This window comes from Silene latifolia, chromosome Y (genome assembly GCF_048544455.1).
Source record: "Silene latifolia isolate original U9 population chromosome Y, ASM4854445v1, whole genome shotgun sequence".
Classification (NCBI taxonomy): domain Eukaryota; kingdom Viridiplantae; phylum Streptophyta; class Magnoliopsida; order Caryophyllales; family Caryophyllaceae; genus Silene; species Silene latifolia.
In genome coordinates, this window is record NC_133538.1 from 239,711,355 (window position 1) to 239,734,969 (window position 23,615).

The 23,615-nt window shown below is 40.2% G+C and overlaps 1 non-coding gene across 1 annotated transcript; it reads right to left on the reverse strand.

Annotated features, from left to right (window-relative positions):
* Positions 1–3,859: 3,859 nt before the first annotated feature.
* On the reverse strand, positions 3,860–3,966 carry LOC141634973 (small nucleolar RNA R71). The gene has a single exon (XR_012539687.1). It is a non-coding gene; the product is annotated as a small nucleolar RNA R71 (small nucleolar RNA).
* Between the last annotated feature and the right edge of the window lie 19,649 nt (positions 3,967–23,615).

Here is a 23,615-nt window from a genome sequence, read left to right on the forward strand (position 1 = left end):
AAATGGAGAGGGAGAAGAGAACAATAAAATTGAAATGAATGGAGTATTATTCTTGAGAGTTGATATTTGTTTTGAGTTAATATTAGCATAAAACTGTCTTACATAAACTTATTCTATCGTTTGGTTTTTCATTTGGGCGTGATGAATTTGGTGTCTATACAAATTTGAAGTAGCGAAATGAACTGTGTTCATGCTAGGATTAACCCATTTGATGATACAATTTTTTTTTTTAAAGTATTTTGAGTGACGGTCTCACCTAGTTTGAGCGGCGGATATAACCTTAATATCTATTTCAATTCACAAATCCTCCGTAAAACCGTCTTGCACAAGTTTATGTAAATTTTTGTATTCCACTAGAATTTATTTGGTTATTAAATTCTATTGATGGATCCATTGTACATCATTTGTCAGAAATTTGGCAGTTATACACCCTTGACATCCATTCTGATTAAGTTAATTGTACTCCTGTTTGAGTTTTCCCAATTTACTTGTTATAGTGAAGGCTAATACGGGTCCGCTGTTTGGATCCGATTAAAATTGGATGTTGATGATGTTATTTTTTGGATGGAGACAGTATATAATTAATAATGTGATGATATTAGATAGAAAATTAATTGCTAAATTAGGCACATTTTTCGTCTGCACTAGATTGCATGATGACTGAACTGTATTTGGGACTCTGGGTTTGTTTTGGTTGATGAAATTGGTTGTTGGAGCTGTACTACTCGGGTTCTCACTATCGTAAGTCGTAACTCAACCACATGTGCCCGACCTGACACGGTGTCACAGTGGCGAGTTTAGGTAGCCGAAATATTTTTTGGAGCAAACACTCAAGTGTCAGGATGTCGTAAGATCAAGAATGTCGGACATTTGAGACACACTCAAAGTGAAGTGTCGAAGGAACACAGTTATTATTTGGTCTTAACACCTCAAGCTGCATTATATTATGTTGTTGTAATATGCTCTCTGCTACCTTAACAGCCTTTGTCAGCTCTCCCACATTCTCGCTTCTTATTATGAGTCGGATATAATGGAATTCTTATTATATATCAACTAATACTTATGTTGGGAATTGTAACCCCAACATTATTATGATTGTAACATATAGAGTCTTTATTTGTATAGATTTATGTTTGGTTAAGTTACTAATATTTACATATTAGATGTTTATGTTACCAAGTGTAAATATTAGGAGTTATGTTAGCAAGTGTTAAGACTCTTTATGTTACTAGATAAGTTAGGACTTAAGACCTTATATAAATAAGGGTCACTAGTCATGTTGGATAAGTAAGTGAGTGTATGCTTAATATCCCGAGTTAAGCATAGTTGGAAATCTTGGCTAGTAGCTAAGTGTTTGAGGTTTGAAATTGTATTATTGTTAAGATTTAAGAATAATAATACAAGTTGGGTTGTGGTTAAGTTGATGTGACCATAATTAGAGCATATTTAGTCCCCGAATTAGCCTTGTTCCCATGCATTTTAGTGCATATTTGGGTCATTTATTGTCTTTAGTTCTTTGTTTTGCATATTCTTTGAGGTTTTCTGTCATTGGTAGGAAAGGAGTGCAAACCTCGCATTTTCATGGCAAAACGAGACTAAATTGATTGAATTCAATGACCAAGCATCAAGGAGAGACAAGATTAGAAGGCCTTTGTACATACTATAGTAGATGGGCAATGATGAGGAAAGATCCTTGCATCCCCGAGGAAATCCCCAAGGATTGTATGAAGAAAAGGGAAGAAAAGAAGAAGAAATGTGACTGTCCAGCAATCCGTGCAGATTGTCCTGAAGACGCCCGTCCTCCACCTCCACAATCCGAGCGTCTTCACCACAAGACGCCCGGGCAACAACCCCAGAAGACGCCCGTCTTCTCCCCAAGACGCCCGGGCAGAGACCCTCGAATCCGGCCGTCCCATGCTAAAGACGCACGGATTCTAAGGCAGCACAATTTCGTCTTCTTCAAGCTTCAAGAAATACCGGCGTTTCCTTAAGTAGGGACTTAATCGTCATTTAAGCCCTTAGTTAACCCTAATTCCTACACCTAATCCCCACTATAAATACCCCATTAGTCTATTTAGAAGAGCATTTTCTTCTTAGCAATCTCTAGTATAGTTAATATCAATCAAATCTCTCTTTAATATTGTAATCAACAATTAATCAAGTTTTAATACAAGTTTTATTTCCTTAATCTCTCTTTTGTTCATCCTTTATTTTGGGTAATTGAATATTATTTGGGTTGTTATTGGGAGATTGACAACCTCTCAATCAAGTATCAAGTACTTCTTTTATTCTTTGCTTTATTATTGGAATCATTAGTAGGTATAATTCTCTTAATCCCTTTTTAATTATTGCTCATTACTTTCATTTATTCATCATGTTTCACTTTGTTGGTATGATTAACAACCTTGCTAGCATGTTCCACATGATAATGAGTGAGTAGTTCGATAGCTAAGGTTAATGGGTAATTAGGGGAAACTAATATGGGGAATGATTCATGCTTAAATTAATTTGCTTTCATGGTTTATTTGCTTGCTTGTTATGATCTCAACTCATGCACATGTTATGTTTGATGAAATGCGAGCCTATGAATCCTTGCATTTTTTACCCATCACCTATCTTTTCAATGAGACTTGTAAGACATAAACCAACTCGAGTCTCATTAGACCATGCATGTTGTTGAGTAGGGAAGACTAAGTCGACTTGTAGGTGTTGTACAATCTAATCGATTCGGCTCCGGGACCCAAACTTTCCTAGGATTGTAAGATATAACCCAACTCAATCCATAACAACAATAATTGCTTGCTTATAATTTGAGAACATGTTTGTATGATCAATTCCCATGAATCCCCTATGACCCCATGATACCCTAGTGCTTTTTATCAATTGTTTACAACCCTTTTTAATTCATCTTGCTTGTTTACTTTTATTGCTATTTAGTTTAGTGACCTTCTACAGCAACCCAAATTGTGACACCCCTAAGACACCGCTAGTTGCAATAGAAATCTCATCTCAATTCCCGTCCCTTGGGATCCGACCTTTACTTGCCTCTTTACTAATTGTAGAGTTATTTGTGAAGCTATAAATTGTGTTTTGGTCTAGGTGCTCCTAACGACAAGTTACCGAAAATATTTTAGTCCGACCAAAAATGGTGCCGTTGCCGGGAACGGTGTTAACTTGATTTAGATTTTCTTATATTGTTATTAGTTGTGTCTTTCTTTGCCTTGGGGAAGTAAAACTCCTCAAGGTTTGTTCTAATTGTTTTCGAGTTGTTTGATATTTTGCATGTCTAGAAGGTCACAAGGTGACTTGTTACCTTTTGATCGTGAAATTGAAAGAACTTTGACAAACAATAGAAGACTTGCTAGGAGAAATTTGAGAAGTATTGGTGAGGTTGTAGATATTCAACCAACTATTGAGTTCATCAACCCTTTTGCAAGAGAAGGTGAGGAGAACCCAACACAAAATACAACACAAAATCAACCCACAATGCCTAAGTTTTCATCACATTCCTTACCCACCGAGGAGAACCTACCCAATGGTACTCCCACACCATAACATATAACCGGAAATTTTATTGCCAAATCCGCATTTATCCAATTAGTCGAAAGAAGCCAATTTGGGGGGATGCCTAGTGAAGACCCTCGCTCTCATATGAAGGCTTTTTGTGATTATTGTTATGCGATTTCTCAAACCGGTGTAACTCAAGACCAAATTCGATGGGTCTTATTTCCTTTTTTCTCTAATTGGCACCGCGAAACAATGGCTGAAGGGCCTTGATAAGGCCACTCTCGGAATTGATTCTTGAAAAAAGTTGGCTCTAGCTTTCTTCAAAAAGTTCTATCCACCGGAAAAGACTAACATACTAAGAGCTCAAATTACGGATTTTAAGCAAAGGGATGAAGAATCTTTGTATGAAGCTTGGGAGCGGTTCAAAGGAATTTGTCGCTCATGTGCTCACCATGGACTTAGCGAGTGGTTCTTGGTACAACAATTTTGGAACGGTCTATATGAAGATTCAAGGAACATTCTCAACATGGGATCAAATGGAATGTTCACCGAAGTTGATGACAATCAAACCTGGAACCAAATTGAGGAAATGGCGGTCCATAACTCACAATATAGTAGACCTCGCAAGGCTACTAGATGAGGAAAGCATGAAGTGGACTCTGTTACTCAATTGGGTGCTCAACTTAGTGCTCACATTGATACCATCAATTTGAAGTTTGAAAAGGCTATGGCTAGACTTGAAGAAGCCTCAAAATCACCAAAACATCATGTTAATGCCATGACGGCATTTTCATCAATCCCAAGTGGGATATGTGAGAATTGTGGAACTTTGGGACATGACCAAAGTGAATGTAGGGGAACAAATGAACAAGTGAATGCTTTCCAAGCATACAAGAGTGGTACCCCTTATTCCAACTATTACAATGAAAACACCAAATTCCATCCAAATCTCTCATACAAAAGCCAAAATGTTCAAAACCCTCAAACAACATACACCCCACCTCCCATGAGAAACCAAAATCAAAGAACCTTTTACAACCAAAAACCAAGGTTACCAAAATCAATCTCCATACAATCAACAAAATGACCAAGGTTTTGATGTTCAAAAAGTGGTCCTTCAATTTCAAAAGAATCAACAAGAATTTTTCACTCAAATGCAAAAGGATAGTCAAGCAAAGGAAACCACCATCAACAACATCCTAGCTCACACCAAAATGTTGGAAACCCAATTGACTCAACTAGCATCTTCAAGCTCACAAAGACAAAAGAGGCAATTACCACCTCAAAGTAATCCCCCAAGACATGAAACGGTTAGTGCCATTCACTTAAGAAGTGGTACAAGGTATGAAGCACCGAAGAAGCAAGTTGAGGATAAAGTTGTGGAAGCTAGTGATAAGGAAGAAATTGTGCAAAACTCCAGGGATGGAGAACCATCAAAAGAAGAAATCTCAAAGAAAAATGAAGACAAGGTCAAGGACAAGGAACCCATTGTGATTAGACTTCCTTTTCCAAGTCGTCAAGCCAAGCCCAAATTTAATGACCAACTTGGAAAATTTATGAAAATTGTGAAGAATTTGGAAGTCTCAATTCCTTTCACGGAATTAATCAATCACGTACCGGCCTATGCGAAATACATGAAAGACATCCTCACAAAGAAGAAGTCGATCCGGAAGCTTGAGACTATCGCCTTCACTAAGGTGAGTAGTGCAATACTTCAACGGAGTTCACCTCCAAAACTCAAGGATCCGGGAAGCTTCTCAATACCGTGTACCAATGGCGACACCACGATCAACAAAGCCTTATGTGATCTAGGGGCTAGTGTGAGTGTTATGCCGTACTCGGTGAGTAAAAGGTTGGGGATGAGAGAGCTTAAATGCACCAATATCACACTTCAAATGGCCGATAGATCGACGAAGACACCATTAGGGATATGGGAAGATGTTCCGCATTTAATTGGGAAATTTTTCATCCCGGTGGACTTTGTCATTGTTGATATGGAAGAAGACTCCAACATTCCAATCATTCTAGGAAGACCTTTCTTACACACCGTGGGTGCGGTGATTGATGTGAAACATGGAGAGCTCACTCTAGAAGTGGGAGATGAGAGTATAACTTTCAATCTTGACAAGACCATGAGAGCTCCCCGTTTGCATGAACCATGTTTTATGATTGATCATTATAGCCGGAAGGATGATAGGAAGAAGTCGGAACTCCAATGGAAGAATAAAATTGAAGATGCTCCATTCAAAGAGCAAGTGAATTATAACAAAGAGCTTGAAAAGCTCACCAATGTCAAGCAATGAAGAAGATGGCCCCATTGGCCAAGACAAGATAATGGGAGAGTTATCTCTATCAACTCAAGAGATATTTAGTGATCAAGTAGATGAAGTGTGTGGTCTTTGGGACGATGAATTTGAAGGGATTTTTAATCCCTATATTGGTAATGCTATCGATCAAGACCGACAACAAGGGCAAAGATCTATTGAAGATCTTTATCATGACAATGAACAAGCTTCTGATTACTTCTTCAAGGTGTTGAGCAACATCAACAACACCTTGGACATGCCCCCATGACATCTCACTAAGGATGAGAGTTTGGTGGAGTCCTCCCTAAACCACCATTTGTAAATATTTCTAACTCCCTAACTCGCATTTTAATTCTTATATTGCATTTTTGTCATTTTTGGATTTTTATGCCTTGATCAAGGTAATTATCATTTTTGAGAGAAGTAAGGGAGGGACTAATGATTTCAATTGATGTGTAGTGCTTTAGCTTAGTGTGGGGATAGCAATTGCCTAGGCTATCCATGCCTTAGTAGTGCCCCCACAATGAAGAACACGAGATTTTGAAGAATGAAAAATGACACGGGATATGCAAGTACACGGATGGAACTCAATCCGGGTAAAAGGGGCAGAATCCGAGCGTTTTCAAGAGAATCCGCCCGCCTTCAAGCAACCCGGGCGTCTTGGTCCGAATCCGCCCGTACTTCATGAGCTGAATTTTTGAAATTTTGGGACTGTTAACGAATCCGGGCGTCCTGCAAATGAATCCGCCTGTCCTTCAAGGGAAGCCGCCCGTCTTTTTGGCTGAGAAAAACAAGAAAAATCCCTGGAAAGGAATCCGCCCGTCTTCACTGAAAGACGCCCGTCCCACAACTGAACAATCCGAGCGTCTTTGCTCAAAGACGCCCGTATTTAGGCGAGGATTTCCCAACCCAGAACAGACAGAATCCGGGCGTCCTGAAGGAAAGCCGCCCGTCTTCCCCCTGCATTTCAAAATTTTTGGGTCTTTTATAAACCCCCTCCCACATTCATTACTTCATTCCTTCATTCAAAACACTACCCATAAACCCTAAAACTCAAAACCCTCATCCTCTCCATCACAAAAACAAGATTTCCTCAACCTATTCATCAAAATCAAATCAAAACATCCTTCTAACAAAAATTAATCACTTCTCTTTCAACAAAAATCAAACCAAGCACAAAATCTTCAACCTTTGAGTCAATTTTTGAATTTATAAAGGCAAAACCTTTCATCTTAAAATCGATTTGGGTACACTTGGAAATTGAAGATTTTCACTCTTTTCTTGGTTCAAGCTTCAATGGCAAGGACAAAAGGAGCAACAAAGGCACTAAAGGCAAAGGCACTCTCAACAAGACAAAAGAGTCTTCAAGCAAAGAAAGCCTCATTGGCTATGGTGGTAGCTAGCTCAAACTTGGAAGTGCAACAAGAACAACCTCCCTTGGAAGCAACAACATCTACTACTCCGGAAATTGCTCAACTTTCAAACTATCCGGAGGTAATTTTCATTTCCAAATCCCATAGGAAAACTTTTGCCAAGTTTGCTAGAAAATCCTTTCTATCCACCAAGTTTATTTGTGAAGATGCCCTAGATAAGTTGGGTGTCCTTGAGAAAACTAGAGCCTTCTTTAAAGCCATGGGGTTGGAAAAATTGTTTGCAACAAAAGAATTGACATACCCCTCCCTTACCTTAGAATTCTTGAGTTCTTTGAAAGTTACAAAGGTAGAGACCATGGAAAAATCGAGTTCCGCCTAGCTAATGTTAGTAGGCGCATCTCCTTTGAGGAGATGAGTAAAGCTTTGGGTCTTGATGATTCACATAGTTATTTCAAGAATGTTGGCAAGTATGACCCGACTCCTCTTTGGGAGGCGATTTCCGGAAGGAAAATTGAGAACTATCATGCTAGTCGCGCTCTATTAGTCCACCATCCGGGCATTAGAGTATGTCACAAGGTCATAGGGAACACCATCATTGCAAGAAAAGACACCAACCACTTTACCAAGCTCGATTTTGTTCTTCTTGAGTCGGCCTTAAACATTGGAAGGGAATTCACCAAGCCTTTCAACTCTCTAAGGCTTTTGGTGGATAGATGGCTAAATATTGATTGTGGGAAGCAAGGCACTACCGTTATTGTAAATGGAGGTCTAGTCACTCTTTTAGCTAAATACTTTGATCTGAACTTCAACAAGGATAGCAAGTATGTGGCGAAAAAGGGCGGTCATCTCATTGATTTGGATACTATGATAAACAAATACAAGTGGGTCTCTCATAACCCTCTTGACACCAAGTATGTATGGCTCACTAGTTGTAATACTCGGGAATTGTAGGAACGCTGTTGACCGATCTTGTTGACCAAACAGACCTTAGGGATGATTGGGTGAGGGATCAGACTGGTAATAAGGGGGCGTATAAGTCAGTCACTCGACCTAGCGGAGGCCACTCGGCCGAGTATCACCAATACTCGACCGAGTGGAGTCTACTCGGCCGAGTATTCCTATACTCGACCGAGTATGGCTGCGGATGACGTGTTATTATAAATGCGTGTTCGCGAGATTCATTTCTATTTTCTCATTTCCCTCGACAGTTTCTCCTTCTCTAACCCTAGACCATCACCCTACTCAGCCACTCCATAGCCTCATACCTCTAAGGAGTTAGCCTAACCCCCTACCATGGGAACGTCGGGATTCGCGGAGCGAGGTGGTCGTGAATGGTGGTTGTCTATGTCGTCACTGATGTGCAAGATTAGGTAAGTTGCTGCCTTGTGTCCTTTTGTATGATTATTTGAGTATAGTTGTGTAATAGGATGTGGTTACCATTGTTAGGGTGCTGAATGGAGTTGTGCGTGGCTATAGATGGAAGTCTTTCATGCTTTGTTATGAGGTAGGGTCTCCTACTCAGCCTACTGTTAATTGAATTGAATTCTATGACTGTATTGTGAATCATGGCTATCCGCCGATCATCGGAGTATAGTGTTTGTGGTAGTGTTGACGTTGTCGTGTGACAATTTGTGATGTTGTGATTGAGATTGTGGTGGAGCCACTTGCGGGAGTGGCTTCACACCTAGTTCGCCCTCCGTGGAACCCGCCACGGGAGGGGATGTGCACATTAAGGGACAGGGATCGTTAGTCGCTCGTGAGGAGTGGACTAGGTGGGGATGGGTGCGGTCACCCATCGGCGGCGAGGATTACATTGCGATGGGTAATCGGGCAGGACTACACACTCTGGGTGTAGTCGGTGTGTATACGAGGTGGTGAGTTGGGATAGCGGATGATCAACTATTTACTTTATTGTCTTAACTTATATTTGATTAGTCAGTACTGACCCCGTGTTGTTTTGTGGTATCTGCGGTGATCCATTCGGGGATGGTGAGCAGTTGGTTTAGCAGGTATTGTTGATTCGCTGCTTTGGGATTGGAGGAATCGAGTCATCACGCTATTAATTTAGAGATGTAGAATCACAAGTATTGTAATTGTATCGTATCTTTGGAACCTTGAATAGAATGGTAATGTAATAGATGTCCTAATGATATAATATTGTTCTTATATTGTCTAATTTGATCTACCTCCTCGGGAAACCGAGATGGTGACACCGTCATACACTGGAATGGTCCTTGGTAAGGCGTTACGGTGTACGGGGGTGTTACAAAGTGGTATCGAGCCGACGATTTTGGAACCCGAACCAACGAAATTAATGAACATAGGGTGTCAATTAAAATGAACCTGGTGTATGTACGTTGGGCCCCAAACCGATGCTAGATTTTGGGTGAGTAGGCGCCCTCATTTCAAAATCATGGCCCCATCGGACTTAAGCCAGACACGGGAAAAGGGTAGCTAGTGTGAGTCGTGAGTTGTTAAGTGTTGCGTGCTGTGTGCATTCATTGTGTGTGTATCTATTACTAGAGTGATATGTGTTAGTTAAATGTGTAGAAAAGTGGAAGTGAATATGGAATTATTGCAATGTGTGATCAACGACAACTTAATCAATTTGTTGCTTTTGGGACGTGTAGGTGTGGCATTATTGCATGACAAATGTGAATAAGTCGTAAGTTTGGTGATTAGCAGAAGTGGAAATGATGTGATATAGAACTAAACCGGGTAATTATCGTAATTAGATTGTGACATGTGCTTTATGAGTACAGTAAAGTAGTTTTTGGAATAGTGAAGGATAAAGTGAAAATAATGATTGTTTGGAGATGAATGTGCAGATATACGTGTTGTTGTGTGTTTACGTGGTAGGAATCAACTTTAATCGTGACGAGCCGGAATCCCGGAACTCCGAACGATGTATTTGGTTTTGCAGGAACAGTGAAAACTTACGACCCCTTCCTTATTTCGGGAATTAGATCGAGTAAATGCCGTACTCGATCGAAGCGGACAACACTCGGCCGAGTGTCAAGAGGCATAACCGAGTGTTCATTTTGTTAGAATTATGATCTATTCTGTTCTTCAAGACTCGACCGAGTAAGAAAGGTACTCGACCGAGTAATGCACACTCGGCCGAGTATCCTAAACACTCGACCGAGTAGTGAACACTCGGCCGAGTATTCCAAACACTCGACCGAGTGTTGCAGTAGCAGGCCAATTGCGGGTTATACAAAAACCCTAAAGTCGTGCCTTCCTTTCTTATTTCCGCCTCCCATCTTCATCTTTTCATCTCTCTAAAACTCCATACTCCTCTTCTCTCAAGCTTTTGGGTAAGATCTTGGTGCCACACTTGCCCTTAGTTGCCCTAACTCAGTTTAAGGTAAGATTTAAACTCAAATTCCTTCATTGTTTCCAAAGGCATTGTGTATTAGTATACTATATTTCGATTTCTTGCTACAAACAATCTGAATCTTGTCCAAAACTATTTGATTTTCGAATTGAACACCTATAGAACTTGTGTACATCTTTGATTGATTGATTTCATGAGGTAAAATTTACTTTCTGAATTCTAGGGTTAGCATAACGAAATTCTTCTTATTGTTGATGAGTATTTCCTGATTTGAAGCAATTTGAAAACTTAAAGCTAGGTGAATTGTAAAATACATGGTGATTTCTGATAGTTTATCTTCCAAAGCTTATTCCAAAATCGATATACAAGTAGAACAGTCCGTCTTTTGTGTAAGAACTGTCAAGTGTCGATCCTTTGTTAAAAAAAATGTATTTTCTTGCAGTATGGTAAAAACTAGAGGTTTACCCAACAAGAGACCTCGCGCAGAGGTCCAACTCGAGGTTGGGCAAGGTAGCAGTGAACCGGTTGTACCGCCGGTGGCGGCTCATCCATCAGTGATTTTCGCTAACTTTGATCATCGTAAGGCTTTCGTGGCTCTTATGCGCCGACCTTTTCGCCCCACCCGTTGTGTCAACCCTAGTATTCTTGAGACTTTGGGGATTAAGGAAGACATAGTCCACATTTTCAAAATTTTGGGCATGGAGGGGTTGTATCACTTGAGAAAGAAATCATACCCTCACTTGACTCTTGAGTTTTTGAGTTCTTTTGTGTATGATAGGAAGGGAAAGACCGTCTCCTTTCGTCTCTTGAATAGGGATCATGAGCTTACCCTGGATGAGTTGGCTGACCACTTAGGTTTAGAGGCTGAGGAGGATGACTACCTTAGTGACGTGGCCAAGAACAGTGGCGCACCTCAGTACTTACCTTATTTGACTGGCCGACCCGCCCCTACCGTCAGTGCCATGTTGATTAATGATATTCAGCACGTTTCCCTTCGTATGTTTCTAAGGATGTTGACCTGTCTACTTTACTCGAGAGAGGACGTGAGTAAACTCAACTCTCACGAGGTCATGCTTCTTGTGTCCTACCTTAACCTCCACCGCCGGAAACCGTTTTACTACAGTGCCCCTGGTATAGTGTGCTCTAGTCTGGAGCGCATGGCACAGTCTGAGACCCGATTTGTTGCTTGCGGGGCCATAGTGACCCGCCTAGCTCAGCGACTGGCCGACTTTGAGGCCCCACCTCCTGAGGGGAATGAGTATGTTGAGGTTGTACCTACCATGGACGCCCAGTATTGGCGTCAGAACCGATGGTTGAGGAAGATGGATGACGGGTCGTATGCTTGGAGGGTGAGAGGGACTATGTGGATGGTGCTTCCGGACCCAGCTCGTCTCCCCGTTGTCGATCATTTGGCTGAGTGGGAGCCTTGTGGCATCCCTAGACCTGAGCCCCAGTCTTACCTGATTGACCCTCGGATTCTCCTGGACTTACCTGAGCCCGTCACCGTACCTGAAGGACAGCAGCAGGCACCTCCCCCACCTAGGGAGCGTCGTGGAGTTAGGCAGCCTAGGGGAGGCCCAGTTGTGTCCGAGCCCTCTTACTCTGTTCCCGACTCTTACCCTTACCACCCCTACCAGTTCTCGCCATATCCTACGGTGCATGACCCTAGGATGCAGCCTCATGAGCTGGCTGAGCGGATCTCTTCTACTTTGGTGCTCCGCAACCTTCATGAGATGACCCTTAATCGGGCATCGGGACCGATTTGGCACGGCCTGTATGGTGGAGAGGACCGGAGTGGATACGGGAGTGTTCCACGATTATGGGGTAGACCCGAGTTTCGGAGACCTCCGGAGGAGACCGAGTTTGGCTACCTCGCGGGACCGTGGGGAGCCAACTCCGGCGATCACCGGGAGGGGACTACTCAGCGCGCAGTTTTCCGGGTGCAGGGAGTTCAGGTGCAGGTACCTCTGGCGCAGGTGGCGGTGATGACATGGAGGAGGGTCCTCGTTGCTGATCTTGGATGTTAGACTGATTTAGTTGATTTCTTGGATGCTAGACTTATTTGGTGGTGATAGACTTGTTTTGTTGTGTCATACTTATTATCTCTTCTTTATATGTTGCTTTCGGTATTTGGTACTTTTCGTTGGATGACTGTATCTGGCCATAAGGCCGTTAGTTACCTATTTATCGTAGGCGGATGTGTGGAATGTCGTCTCTGGTAGCGATTTGCTATGTTTGTTACTGCTGCGGAAAGAATTGTGCAGGTTAATTGTGAGTACTCTATGCAAAATTTGTTAAAAAGCCCTCTGGATACGAAAACTCGGCCGAGTATACGCCGTACTCGACCGAGTAGAGTTCACTCGGCCGAGTAAACAAATTCACTCGACCGAGTATTGATCACTCGACCGAGTAGCCCTAATACTCGGCCGAATGTTGAGGTAACAGAAGGCACAGGTGAAGTTATGTGATAATTGTATAAGGGAGTGGTCCATGTCTTATCTCGTTATTTTATACCATAATAATCCGCTTAGGTGAATGATAGTTGTACCATGGATACGTGATTGATAATGCTTTATGTTACGACATTGCTTGGTTGTCAGGTAACACCTTACGCAACCAGCGTAGTGGTTGTAATAAGCTTGATATGGCGATATGTCCGGTTACAGTGATAATTACCTCGACGATTTTCACGTCACACTGTCATTTCTCATTAATTATACGGACCGTGTCATACGTTGTTAGGTTGTTGTAATGTTTTGGTCCTTAGGAGTCAAGAGTATGTAGTGTCATAATCTGGGGTATACTACAAGGGTCTACGAGTAATGTCACCGTCAGGGGTGCGTGTTAGCCTTAGTTAATAGTGAACTTCGGGGACGAAGTTCCTTTAAGAGGGGAAGAGTAATGTCGCGGAATTAAGTATTTCAGGTATGTAAAACATGTGTTTAGTTATACTATAATTTTGGAATTTCATGTATGTATGTTCATGTTCCCTTGAAGTGATAGCTATGTTGTATTCGAGTAATATAAAGGTTATACTATACATGGATGTCCCAACTCAAGTTTTATGATAAGTATTTTAATTGTGAAATATGTATTTTATTTATGAGTAAGTATTTAATTTTTATGATATATTGGGAATTATAGGTATGTTAGGCGTTCACATTCGGAGTTACTAAATTACAACTATGTTTCCTTAAGCCGCATCTATGTTTATTCAATTAATATGAAAATTATATGGTGCACGGGTGCCAAGTAATATAAAGATTCGAGTCAAATGATGATCAATGGTGTGCGTGTCCGGAAGGTGGTGATTGTGTACTTATATATCGCTTGTTTGGAAGGTGGTAATTGTATACTTAGTTACTCTTTATAATGTGAGTGTTGCTCTACAATGGAGTATCGCATTGCATTTGTATATTTAATGTAAGTGTGCGGAATGTGGTAGTTTACATTTGTGTATGGCTTCCTTACGTTGTGTAAAGTGTCGCAATTGCATACTCATGTAAGTATATGGGTGCATCTTTGTTTTGAGAATGGGTTATTGTTGGGAAAGGTATTTGTGATAAGCGATTGTTGTTGAGTAAGATGGTTCATGGTAACGTATGGATAGTGTGAATTTGTGCACCTTTGTGAAGGTGGTTAGGGTCATGGTACGTAAAGTCTTTTGCGGGAGTGTCGTGCGGGCTGAACTTCGGGGACGAAGTTCTTTTAAGGGGGGAAGATTGTAATACTCGGGAATTGTAGGAACGCTGTTGACCGATCTTGTTGACCAAACAGACCTTAGGGATGATTGGGTGAGGGATCGACCGGGTAATAAGGGGGCGTATAAGTCAGTCACTCGACCTAGCGGAGGCCACTCGGCCGAGTATCACCAATACTCGACCGAGTGGAGTCTACTCGGCCGAGTATTCCTATACTCGACCGAGTATGGCTGCGGATGACGTGTTATTATAAATGCGTGTTCGCGAGATTCATTTCTATTTTCTCATTTCCCTCGACAGTTTCTCCTTCTCTAACCCTAGACCATCACCCTACTCAGCCACTCCATAGCCTCATACCTCTAAGGAGTTAGCCTAACCCCCTACCATGGGAACGTCGGGATTCGCGGAGCGAGGTGGTCGTGAATGGTGGTTGTCTATGTCGTCACTGATGTGCAAGATTAGGTAAGTTGCTGCCTTGTGTCCTTTTGTATGATTATTTGAGTATAGTTGTGTAATAGGATGTGGTTACCATTGTTAGGGTGCTGAATGGAGTTGTGCGTGGCTATAGATGGAAGTCTTTCATGCTTTGTTATGAGGTAGGGTCTCCCTACTCAGCCTACTGTTAATTGAATTGAATTCTATGACTGTATTGTGAATCATGGCTATCCGCTGATCATCGGAGTATAGTGTTTGTGGTAGTGTTGACGTTGTCGTGTGACAAATTTGTGATGTTGTGATTGAGATTGTGGTGGAGCCACTTGCGGGAGTGGCTTCACACCTAGTTCGCCCTCCGTGGAACCCGCCACGGGAGGGGATGTGCACATTAAGGGACAGGGATCGTTAGTCGCTCGTGAGGAGTTTGGACTAGGTGGGGATGGGCTGCGGTCACCCATCGGCGGCGAGGATTACCTGTTGCGATGGGTAATCGCGGGACTACACACACGGGTGTAGTCGGTGTGTATACGAGGTGGTGAGTTGGGATAGCGGATGATCAACTATTTACTTTATTGTCTTAACTTATATTTGATTAGTCAAGATCGACCCGTGTTGTTTTGTGGTATCTGCGGTGATCCATTCGGGGATGGTGAGCAGTTGGTTTAGCAGGTATTGTTGATTACTGCTGCTGGGATTGGAGGAATCGAGTCATCACGCTATTAATTTAGAGATGTAGAATCACAAGTATTGTAATTGTATCGTATCTTTGGAACCTTGAATAGAATGGTAATGTAATAGATGTCCTAATGATATAATATTGTTCTTATATTGTCTAATTTGATCTACCTCCTCGGGAAACCGAGATGGTGACACCGTCATACACTGGAATGGTCCTTGGTAAGGCGTTCTGGTGTACGGGGGTGTTACACTAGTGAGGCTAGATCTTTTACTTTGCCTTCGAAAATTTGTCGTTTAAGTGTCCATCGGACCAACCATCTCCTTCCCCTCTCAAAACAGGTCGAATACATTATCCGACAACATAGGGATGAAATTTAAATGCCCTCCTCTTCCATTGTCACACCACCTTATCCTTTCAAGTACCAAGAGTTCAAACCCGATGGTGTTGATCCAAGCAAAGATTATATGACTCTTCTTATGCAAGAGATGTACAAGCAAGATTTTAAGGATCGGGAAGATGCTTACTTAGCGCAATATCCACCCCTCCTTCATTTAGCTAGGCAAGGAATCCTTGATACTTCATGTCCTTTGCCTAGTTGGGCGGATAGGGAAGTCTTCTTTCCGAGTGCATCAAGGGATGAGAGTCCGGGTGACGATGAGGTTGTCGGTGATGCGGTTGATGATAGCATTGATGAAGAGGCTAGTGAAGAAGAAGAAGAGGATGATGAACAAAGTGAACAAGAAAGTGAAGAGGGAAGTGGTGATGAGTCCACTTCTATTGAGGAAGATGATGATAGTGATGATATGATGGAAGATTAGCAAGCTTTGGAGGCTCCTACCCTCTTGAGGTTTGTCTATTTCTCTCTTTGTTTTATTTATTTATTTTGATCATGAGTGGAGTAGTCCTAGCAACATAGAGCACTAACACCTCGGCCCTATTGAGGTGTTCTTATTTTCTTGTTCCCACTTTTGAAAATCCAAAATGACAAATTTAGTTTCATGCATTGCATTGTGTGTGCATGAACTACACCCAACCTTAGGACATTAGCAATAATGTCTAACTCGGTTTGGGGAAGTACATACATACACAACGGGAGGTAATCTAAATTATCCTCTCCGTCATAAACAAAAACCGTGCATCATGTAGTGTAGATTAGTGTAGCTTGTATTTAGTGTAGAATTCATGCATCATGCTTGCATGATTTCCCATCATTTTGGCCATTGAGGACAATGCCCATATTAGTGTGGGGATGGGGAATTCTATCTTAACTTCTATTCAAAAATCCAAAAAAATTGAAAATTTCAAAAAACCATAAAAATTTGAAAAATTGAAAAACCAAAAACATGTTCATTTACTTTATAGTGTAGTCGTGTATATATTATTGTATATATTGTGTTTGTTTTACCCTTGTTCACATTGATCGACTACGCCACATCCGAGACATGAGGATATTGAAGACCGCATGGTATGATCTTTCCAATCTCCTTTTTCCTCTTTATGTTAATGACTATGTGGCTTTATTTTGATTGATGCGGTATAACAATGTGAACTTAGGACTTGAATTTAGTTTATATGTCATATTAGTTGGTAGAATCATTTGCATTAGGATGTTTATATGTTAGTTGCATCATGGCATGTAGTTGCATGTTAGAAAAATTTTGCGAAACCGTCTACTTGGGAAGCTTGACAAGTTTATATAGGCCCTAGTAGATGCTTTTTCTTCTTAAGACTTTGCTTGTTAGAATAATTGTAAAACAGCCTAGGATGTGTCATGCTAGTATCCTTTAACCCATGGTTTAAGGCCTAGTCAAGAGTACTTTGTGGTGTGATAACTCCTTGGCTACCGTTTATTCCAAAGTGACCCTTGAAACCATGCATCCATCATCCATGTTCTACCATACATTTTTGTCATCAAAGGGAATGGGCACAAAAAGAAATCAATTTGAGTTCAATGAAATGAAAAGTGAAAGAAAGTTTGCAAAGAAAAATGCATCAAATGAAAAGAGGAGCAAAAATAGAACTTCTAAAGCTTCAAATATAAGCCACCCTCACTACATATGGGGTGACTTTGAAAATGTTCAAAAGAAATGCAAAGAAAGTTGTCAAGTGTTGAAATGCCAAAAATCAAAAGAAATGGCAAGAAAGTGTGCTCAAATGTTATATTCCACATGAAATTGGGGGGAAAAACAAAAATGAAAGCAAACTCCCAAAGTGAAAATCAAATATCTATTGATCCCTTTATCCACCGTATCCATTTTTGTGCATGGTAGAGAGGGGACGACCCTTCTTCTTGTCTAGGCAAGAGGGGGAATTTCGCGATCCTCCAGTGTTTCTAACACCATAGGGAGTCTACTCTTGACAAAAGCATTTAACGATTGAGGACAAAGGTAACCTAGCTTGACACAACTTGGAGGTGATTTATTGGTATCCTTCTAGGCTTAGTAGTTTGAAGAAATTGCATCTATGAAGGAGTGTGTACCCTTGAATTGCTTTCCTTGTAGCTAATTTCCGCCACTCAGATGAGGAAAGTGGCTATTCTTTTGTAGATGCATCCATTATTTGTTTTTGTGTGCTTAATGTTTGGATGTGTCGCCATTTTGGCAAGACCCACCTTGCCTTGCAAGAAGGCATCATACCTCATGGTTGTCTTGTTGTGAGTTGAAGGGGCGGAGTGAGACCCGCTAATTGTCTCATATCGGCTATGTTATTAGGTTATTTTAAATAATGGTCCTAGTCTTTGTCACCTCTTTACTCGGGACGAGCAAAGGTTCGGTTTCGGGATATTTGATGTGACCATAATTAGAGCATATTTAGTCCCCGAATTAGCCTTGTTCCCATGCTTTTTAGTGCATATTTGGGTCATTTATTCTCTTTAGTTCTTTGTTTTGTATATTCTTTGAGGTTTTGTGTCCTTGGTAGGAAAGGAGTGCAAATCTTGCATTTTCATGCCAAAACGAGACTAAATTGATTGAATTCAATGACCAAGCATCAAGGAGAGACAAGATTAGAAGACCTTTGTACATACTATAGTAGATGGGCAATGATGAGGAAAGATCCTTGCATCCCCGAGGAAATCCGCAAGGATTTTATGAAGAAAAGGAAAGAAAAGAAGAAGAAATGTGACTGTCCAGCAATCCGTGCGGATTGTCCTGAAGACGCCCGTCCTCCACCTCCACAATCCGAGCGTCTTCACCACAAGACGCCCGGGCAGCAACCCCAGAAGACGCCCGTCTTCTCCCCAAGATGCCCGTGCAGAGACCCTCGAATCCGGCCGTCCCGTGCTAAAGACGCACGGATTCCAAGGCAGCACAACTTCGTCTTCTTCAAGCTTCAAGAAAGATGCCCATCCTTCCAAAAATACCGGCGTTTCCTTAAGTAGGGACTTAATCGTCATTTAAGCCCTTAGTTAACCCTAATTCCTACACCTAATCCCCACTATAAATACCCCATTAGTCTATTTAGAAGAGCATGTTCTTCTTAGCAATCTCTAGTATAGTTAATATCAATCAAATCTCTCTTTAATATTGTAATCAACAATTATTCAAGTTTTAATACAAGTTTTATTTTCTTAATCTCTCTTTTGTTCATCCTTTATTTTGGGTAATTGAAGATTATTTGGGTTATTATTGGGATATTGACAACCTCTCAATCAAGCATCAAGTACTTCTTTTATTCTTTGCTTTATTATTGGAATCATTAGTAGGTATAATTCTCTTAATCCCTTTTTAATTATTGCTAATTACTTTCATTTATTCATCATGTTTCACTTTGTTGGTATGATTGACAACCTTGCTAGCATGTTCAACATGATAATGCGTAAGTAGTTCCATAGCTAGGGTTAATAGGTAATTAGGGGAAACTAATATGGGGAATGATTCATGCTTAAATTAATTTGCTTTCATGGTTTATTTGCTTGCTTGTTATGATCTCAACTCATGCACATGTTATGTTTGATGAAATGTGAGCCTATGAATCCTTGCATTTTTTACCCATCACCTATCTTTTCAATGAGACTTGTAAGACATAAACCAACTCGAGTCTCATTAGACCATGCATGTTGTTGATTAGGGAAGACTAAGTCGACTTGTAGGTGTTGTACAATCTAATCGATTCGGCTCCGGGACCCAAACTTTCCTAGGATTATAAGATATAACCCAACTCAATCCATCACAATAGTAATTGCTTGCTTATAATTTGAGAACATGTTTGTATGATCAATTCCCATTAATCCCCTATGACCCCATGATGCCCTAGTGCTTTTTATCAATTGTTTACAACCCTTTTTAATTCATCTTGCTTGTTTACTTTTATTGCTATTTAGTTTAGTGACCATCTACATCAACCCAAATTGTGACACCCCTAAGACACCGCTAGTTGCAATAGAAATCTCATCTCAATTCCCGTCCCTTGGGATCCGACCTTTACTTGCCTCTTTACTAATTGTAGAGTTGTTTGTGAAGCTATCAATTGTGTTTTGGTCTAGGTGCTACTAACGACAAGTTACCGAAAAGATTTTAGTCCGACCATAAGTCCATAACAAAATATTGTGTCTTTGCATCTTTATATTATTTGTACCAAAAACCCCAACAAGTGGTATCAGAGCTACGGCTCGATGGAGAAAAGTTTTGGTACAAAGTTTGAGATGGAGTTGTTCAATGGCAAGAACAATTTCTCATTGTGGCAAAGCATGATAAAGGATGTTCTCATACAACACGGGTTGTATGCGACACTTGAAGATAAAAGGCCCGATGATGTTCAAGTTCTAAAATGGGAGGACATGAAGTTGCGCGCGGTTAGTACAATCCGATTAGCCCTTGCACCCGAAATCAAGTATAGTGTGTTAGAAAAGACAAATCCTAAGGAGTTGTGGACCAAGTTATGTAGCATTTATAATGCGAAGTCCTTGGCTAACAAACTATTTTTGAAGAAAGATCTTTTCGAGCTCGAGATTGAAGATGACGGAGATTTGAGGGATCATCTAAACAAGTTTAATGGCTTGATCACCAAATTGGCGAGTTTGGATGAGACATTCAAAGAAGAAGATAAGGCAAAATGTTGTTGGCTTCTCTTCCCAAAAAGTATAGCACGGTTATCACTAGTTTACTTGTGGGGAAGACAACATTGGCCTTAGATGAGACCGTTGTAGTTTTACTAGAGTCCGAAAAGTTGATGAAGCAAGGAGGTGGTGGCTCTTCAAGTGATGGAGAAGCTTTTGTGAGTGAATATCGCGGCAAGAAGAAGGGCAGTTGGAAAAAGCACAATCCTAATATCAAGTGCTTCTACTGCGATGAGTTAGGCCATATACAAACTGTATGTCCTAAAGCAAAAGAAGATTTGAAAGAGTTGAAAAAGACTCGTGCTAGTGGGGTTGCAGCCATGGCAGAAGTTGGAGATGGTGAGCTCTTAATGGTTCATGGTGAAAAGGAACCTAGTGAGAGTTGAGTATTAGATTCGGGAACTTCCTATCACATATGTGGGAGAAAAGATTGGTTTTCTTCTTATGAAGAATGTGAAGGAAAGATGGTTAGTTTGCCAAATGGTGATAAGGCAAAGATTGAAGGGATTGGTGAAGTTAAGGTGAGACATCATGATGGCCAAGTTAGAAGGTTTGGTGATGTTAGATATATACCAAACATTAGTAGAAATTTAATCTCATTAGGTAGATTAGATTCTAAGGGTTGTACCATTCATGTTAAGAGTGGTGTTTTGGAGGTCACTAAAAAGGGTAAGGTGATTCTCAAAGGTAGAAAAGGTAAAACTGACTTATTCACATTTGATGGAAGATTTGTTGAAGATGGGTTTGTTCAAGAGGAGGTACTCTTAAGTGAAGGGGAGGTGCTTCCTAGTAAAGGTTTGGTCGCTCCGCTCAATGATTGACAAGTCCAAAGTAATGTTGGGCTTAAGGGGAGGTTTGTTGGGAATTGTAACCGCAACATTATTATGATAGTAACATATAGAGTCTTTATTTGTATAGATTTATGTTTGGTTAAGTTACTAATACTTACATATTAGATGTTTATGTTACCAAGTGTAAATATTAGGAGTTATGTTAGAAAGTGTTAAGACTCTTTATGTTACTAGATAAGTTAGGACTTAGGACCTTATATAAATAAGGGTCACTAGTCATGTTGGATAAGTAAGTGAGTGTATGCTTAATATCCCAAGTTAAGCATAGTTGGAAATCTTGGCTAGTAGCTAAGTGTTTGAGGTTTGAAATTGTATTATTGTTAAGAATTAAGAAAAATAATACAAGTTGGGTTGTGGTTAAGTCCATAACAAAATATTGTGTCTTTGCATCTTTATATTATTTGTACCAAAAACCCCAACAATTTATTATTAATTGCATTTTTTTAAAACTTTAGTGTCTGCAACAATCTGAGGATTATGAGTGTGGTTATTATGTTATGAAATGGATGTATGACATAACCTTCTACAATTGTAAAGCTCCGGAGATACAATCTGAACAGGTAATTGATTCTTACTTTAACTTTTCATTGTCAATTTTCTTTCTTCATTTACATTTATTACTATCTAATACTGATATTGAAAATGTAGAATATTGCAACTTCACCCATGTCAGTGATCGATATGAATGTGGCTAGAGAATTTTGGGCAAATAAATGTTTAGATAACATACATTTAGTATAGATTATCTTAGTAACTATGACTTTCGTTGGTTATTTATACACTGGATTGTATTTTGGAACGTTGTTGGTTGGATTGAAATGTAATGTCCTTTGGTTGGATATCTTATTGCAGGTTTTAAATTGTTGACATTTTGATTATCAAATTTATGGGGAGGTGCTGCCCAAATTTCGGTAGCAATTTTTTATATTTTTTTTAAAAAAGAATATTAATAAATTGCGTCAGTTTTTACAATAAATGACGCAAAAAGTAAAAAGCAATTGTATCGGTTTTCCAAACAACAGACGCAAAAAGTTAACCAAATTGGCGATAAAACCAAAAGTCAATAATATCTGTTACGAGAACAACTGACGCAAAAGGTAAAAGCAAAAGCATCGGTTTTCCAAATAACAGACGCATCAGTTTTTCGCCCATTTGCATCTGTTTTTTTATCAAGAAATAACACAAAATATCAACTATTTGCGTCGGTTCTGAAAGTACAACTGACGCAATTATTAAGCATTTGCGTCAGTTTTACAACTGACGCATAGCAAATACGACCCCTCGATATATGTCAGGTCAAAACCGACGCAAAAAGCCATTTACAACTGACGCAATAAGGGTTTTTTCCATTAGTGAGCCTGACTTGGGCTGAAGTATTGATGGGCCCAAGGACGAAGCAAAGAAGTCCAAGACGTTGTCAAATTCTGAAGACTTGGGGAGTAAGCAAGGAACCCTAGATGGGGGCTTCCCTATATAAGCAACATAACGTCAGACCTAAGATTCATTCAGAAATACACAGAAGAAGCTCTAGCATACAGAAAACTCCACCGTTATCTTTACTCTTCGTTGTAATCCCAACTCAATTATAGTGCAAATCTTGGTGGGATTCCGTCTCCCCCGGGGTTGTTTCCCACACCGGTTTTTTAGCGTTACCAAAATCTATTGTGTTCATTGTTAATCTTTAGCCATATATCATACACAAAACACGACAACATCTAAGCAATTCATTGAACATAAAACCGTAATATTGATTAGGCACTAAATCCACTTTAACCCTAATTGGTAGAAATTTAGCAAAACAACAAGTTGGAGGACACTCCATGCAGAACCGCGTGATTGATCCATCTAATCTTCACTATTCCCTAATTATTTGTTTGGATGATGGATCAATCAAGTAGATGACATGGAAATCCAAGACGATAATTTTAAGAAGTCTTTTGGGTTACCCTTTCGAAAATACATAAATTGTTCAATAATAGTGAGTAGTTTGTTAGCTTTAAATCCCATGAACTAGAATTCTATAAGAACTCCAATTATCATGGCTTGGGGGAAGTTGTTTACTCAATCTCCTAAGTCCTAACTAAGTGAGAGTTCATTTGAAATTCACTTTTCACATTTCTACCAAACGACTTTTTCTCAATTCATATAAAGGGTAGATTCATGTGAATTAGTACTTCTCCTGAAATGCATGTCGAGTTCAAAATTTCAAATAATGTGAGTATTCTTAGAACACTATTTTCATGTATTTTGGTTGCATAAAGACGGTCATATGAGCAATTTTAATATTAACAGAGTTTTAACTCAATTTTTGTGTAACTAAAATTTGAAATGACCTTATCAATAAGACAGTAACTGTTACTTTGTATTACG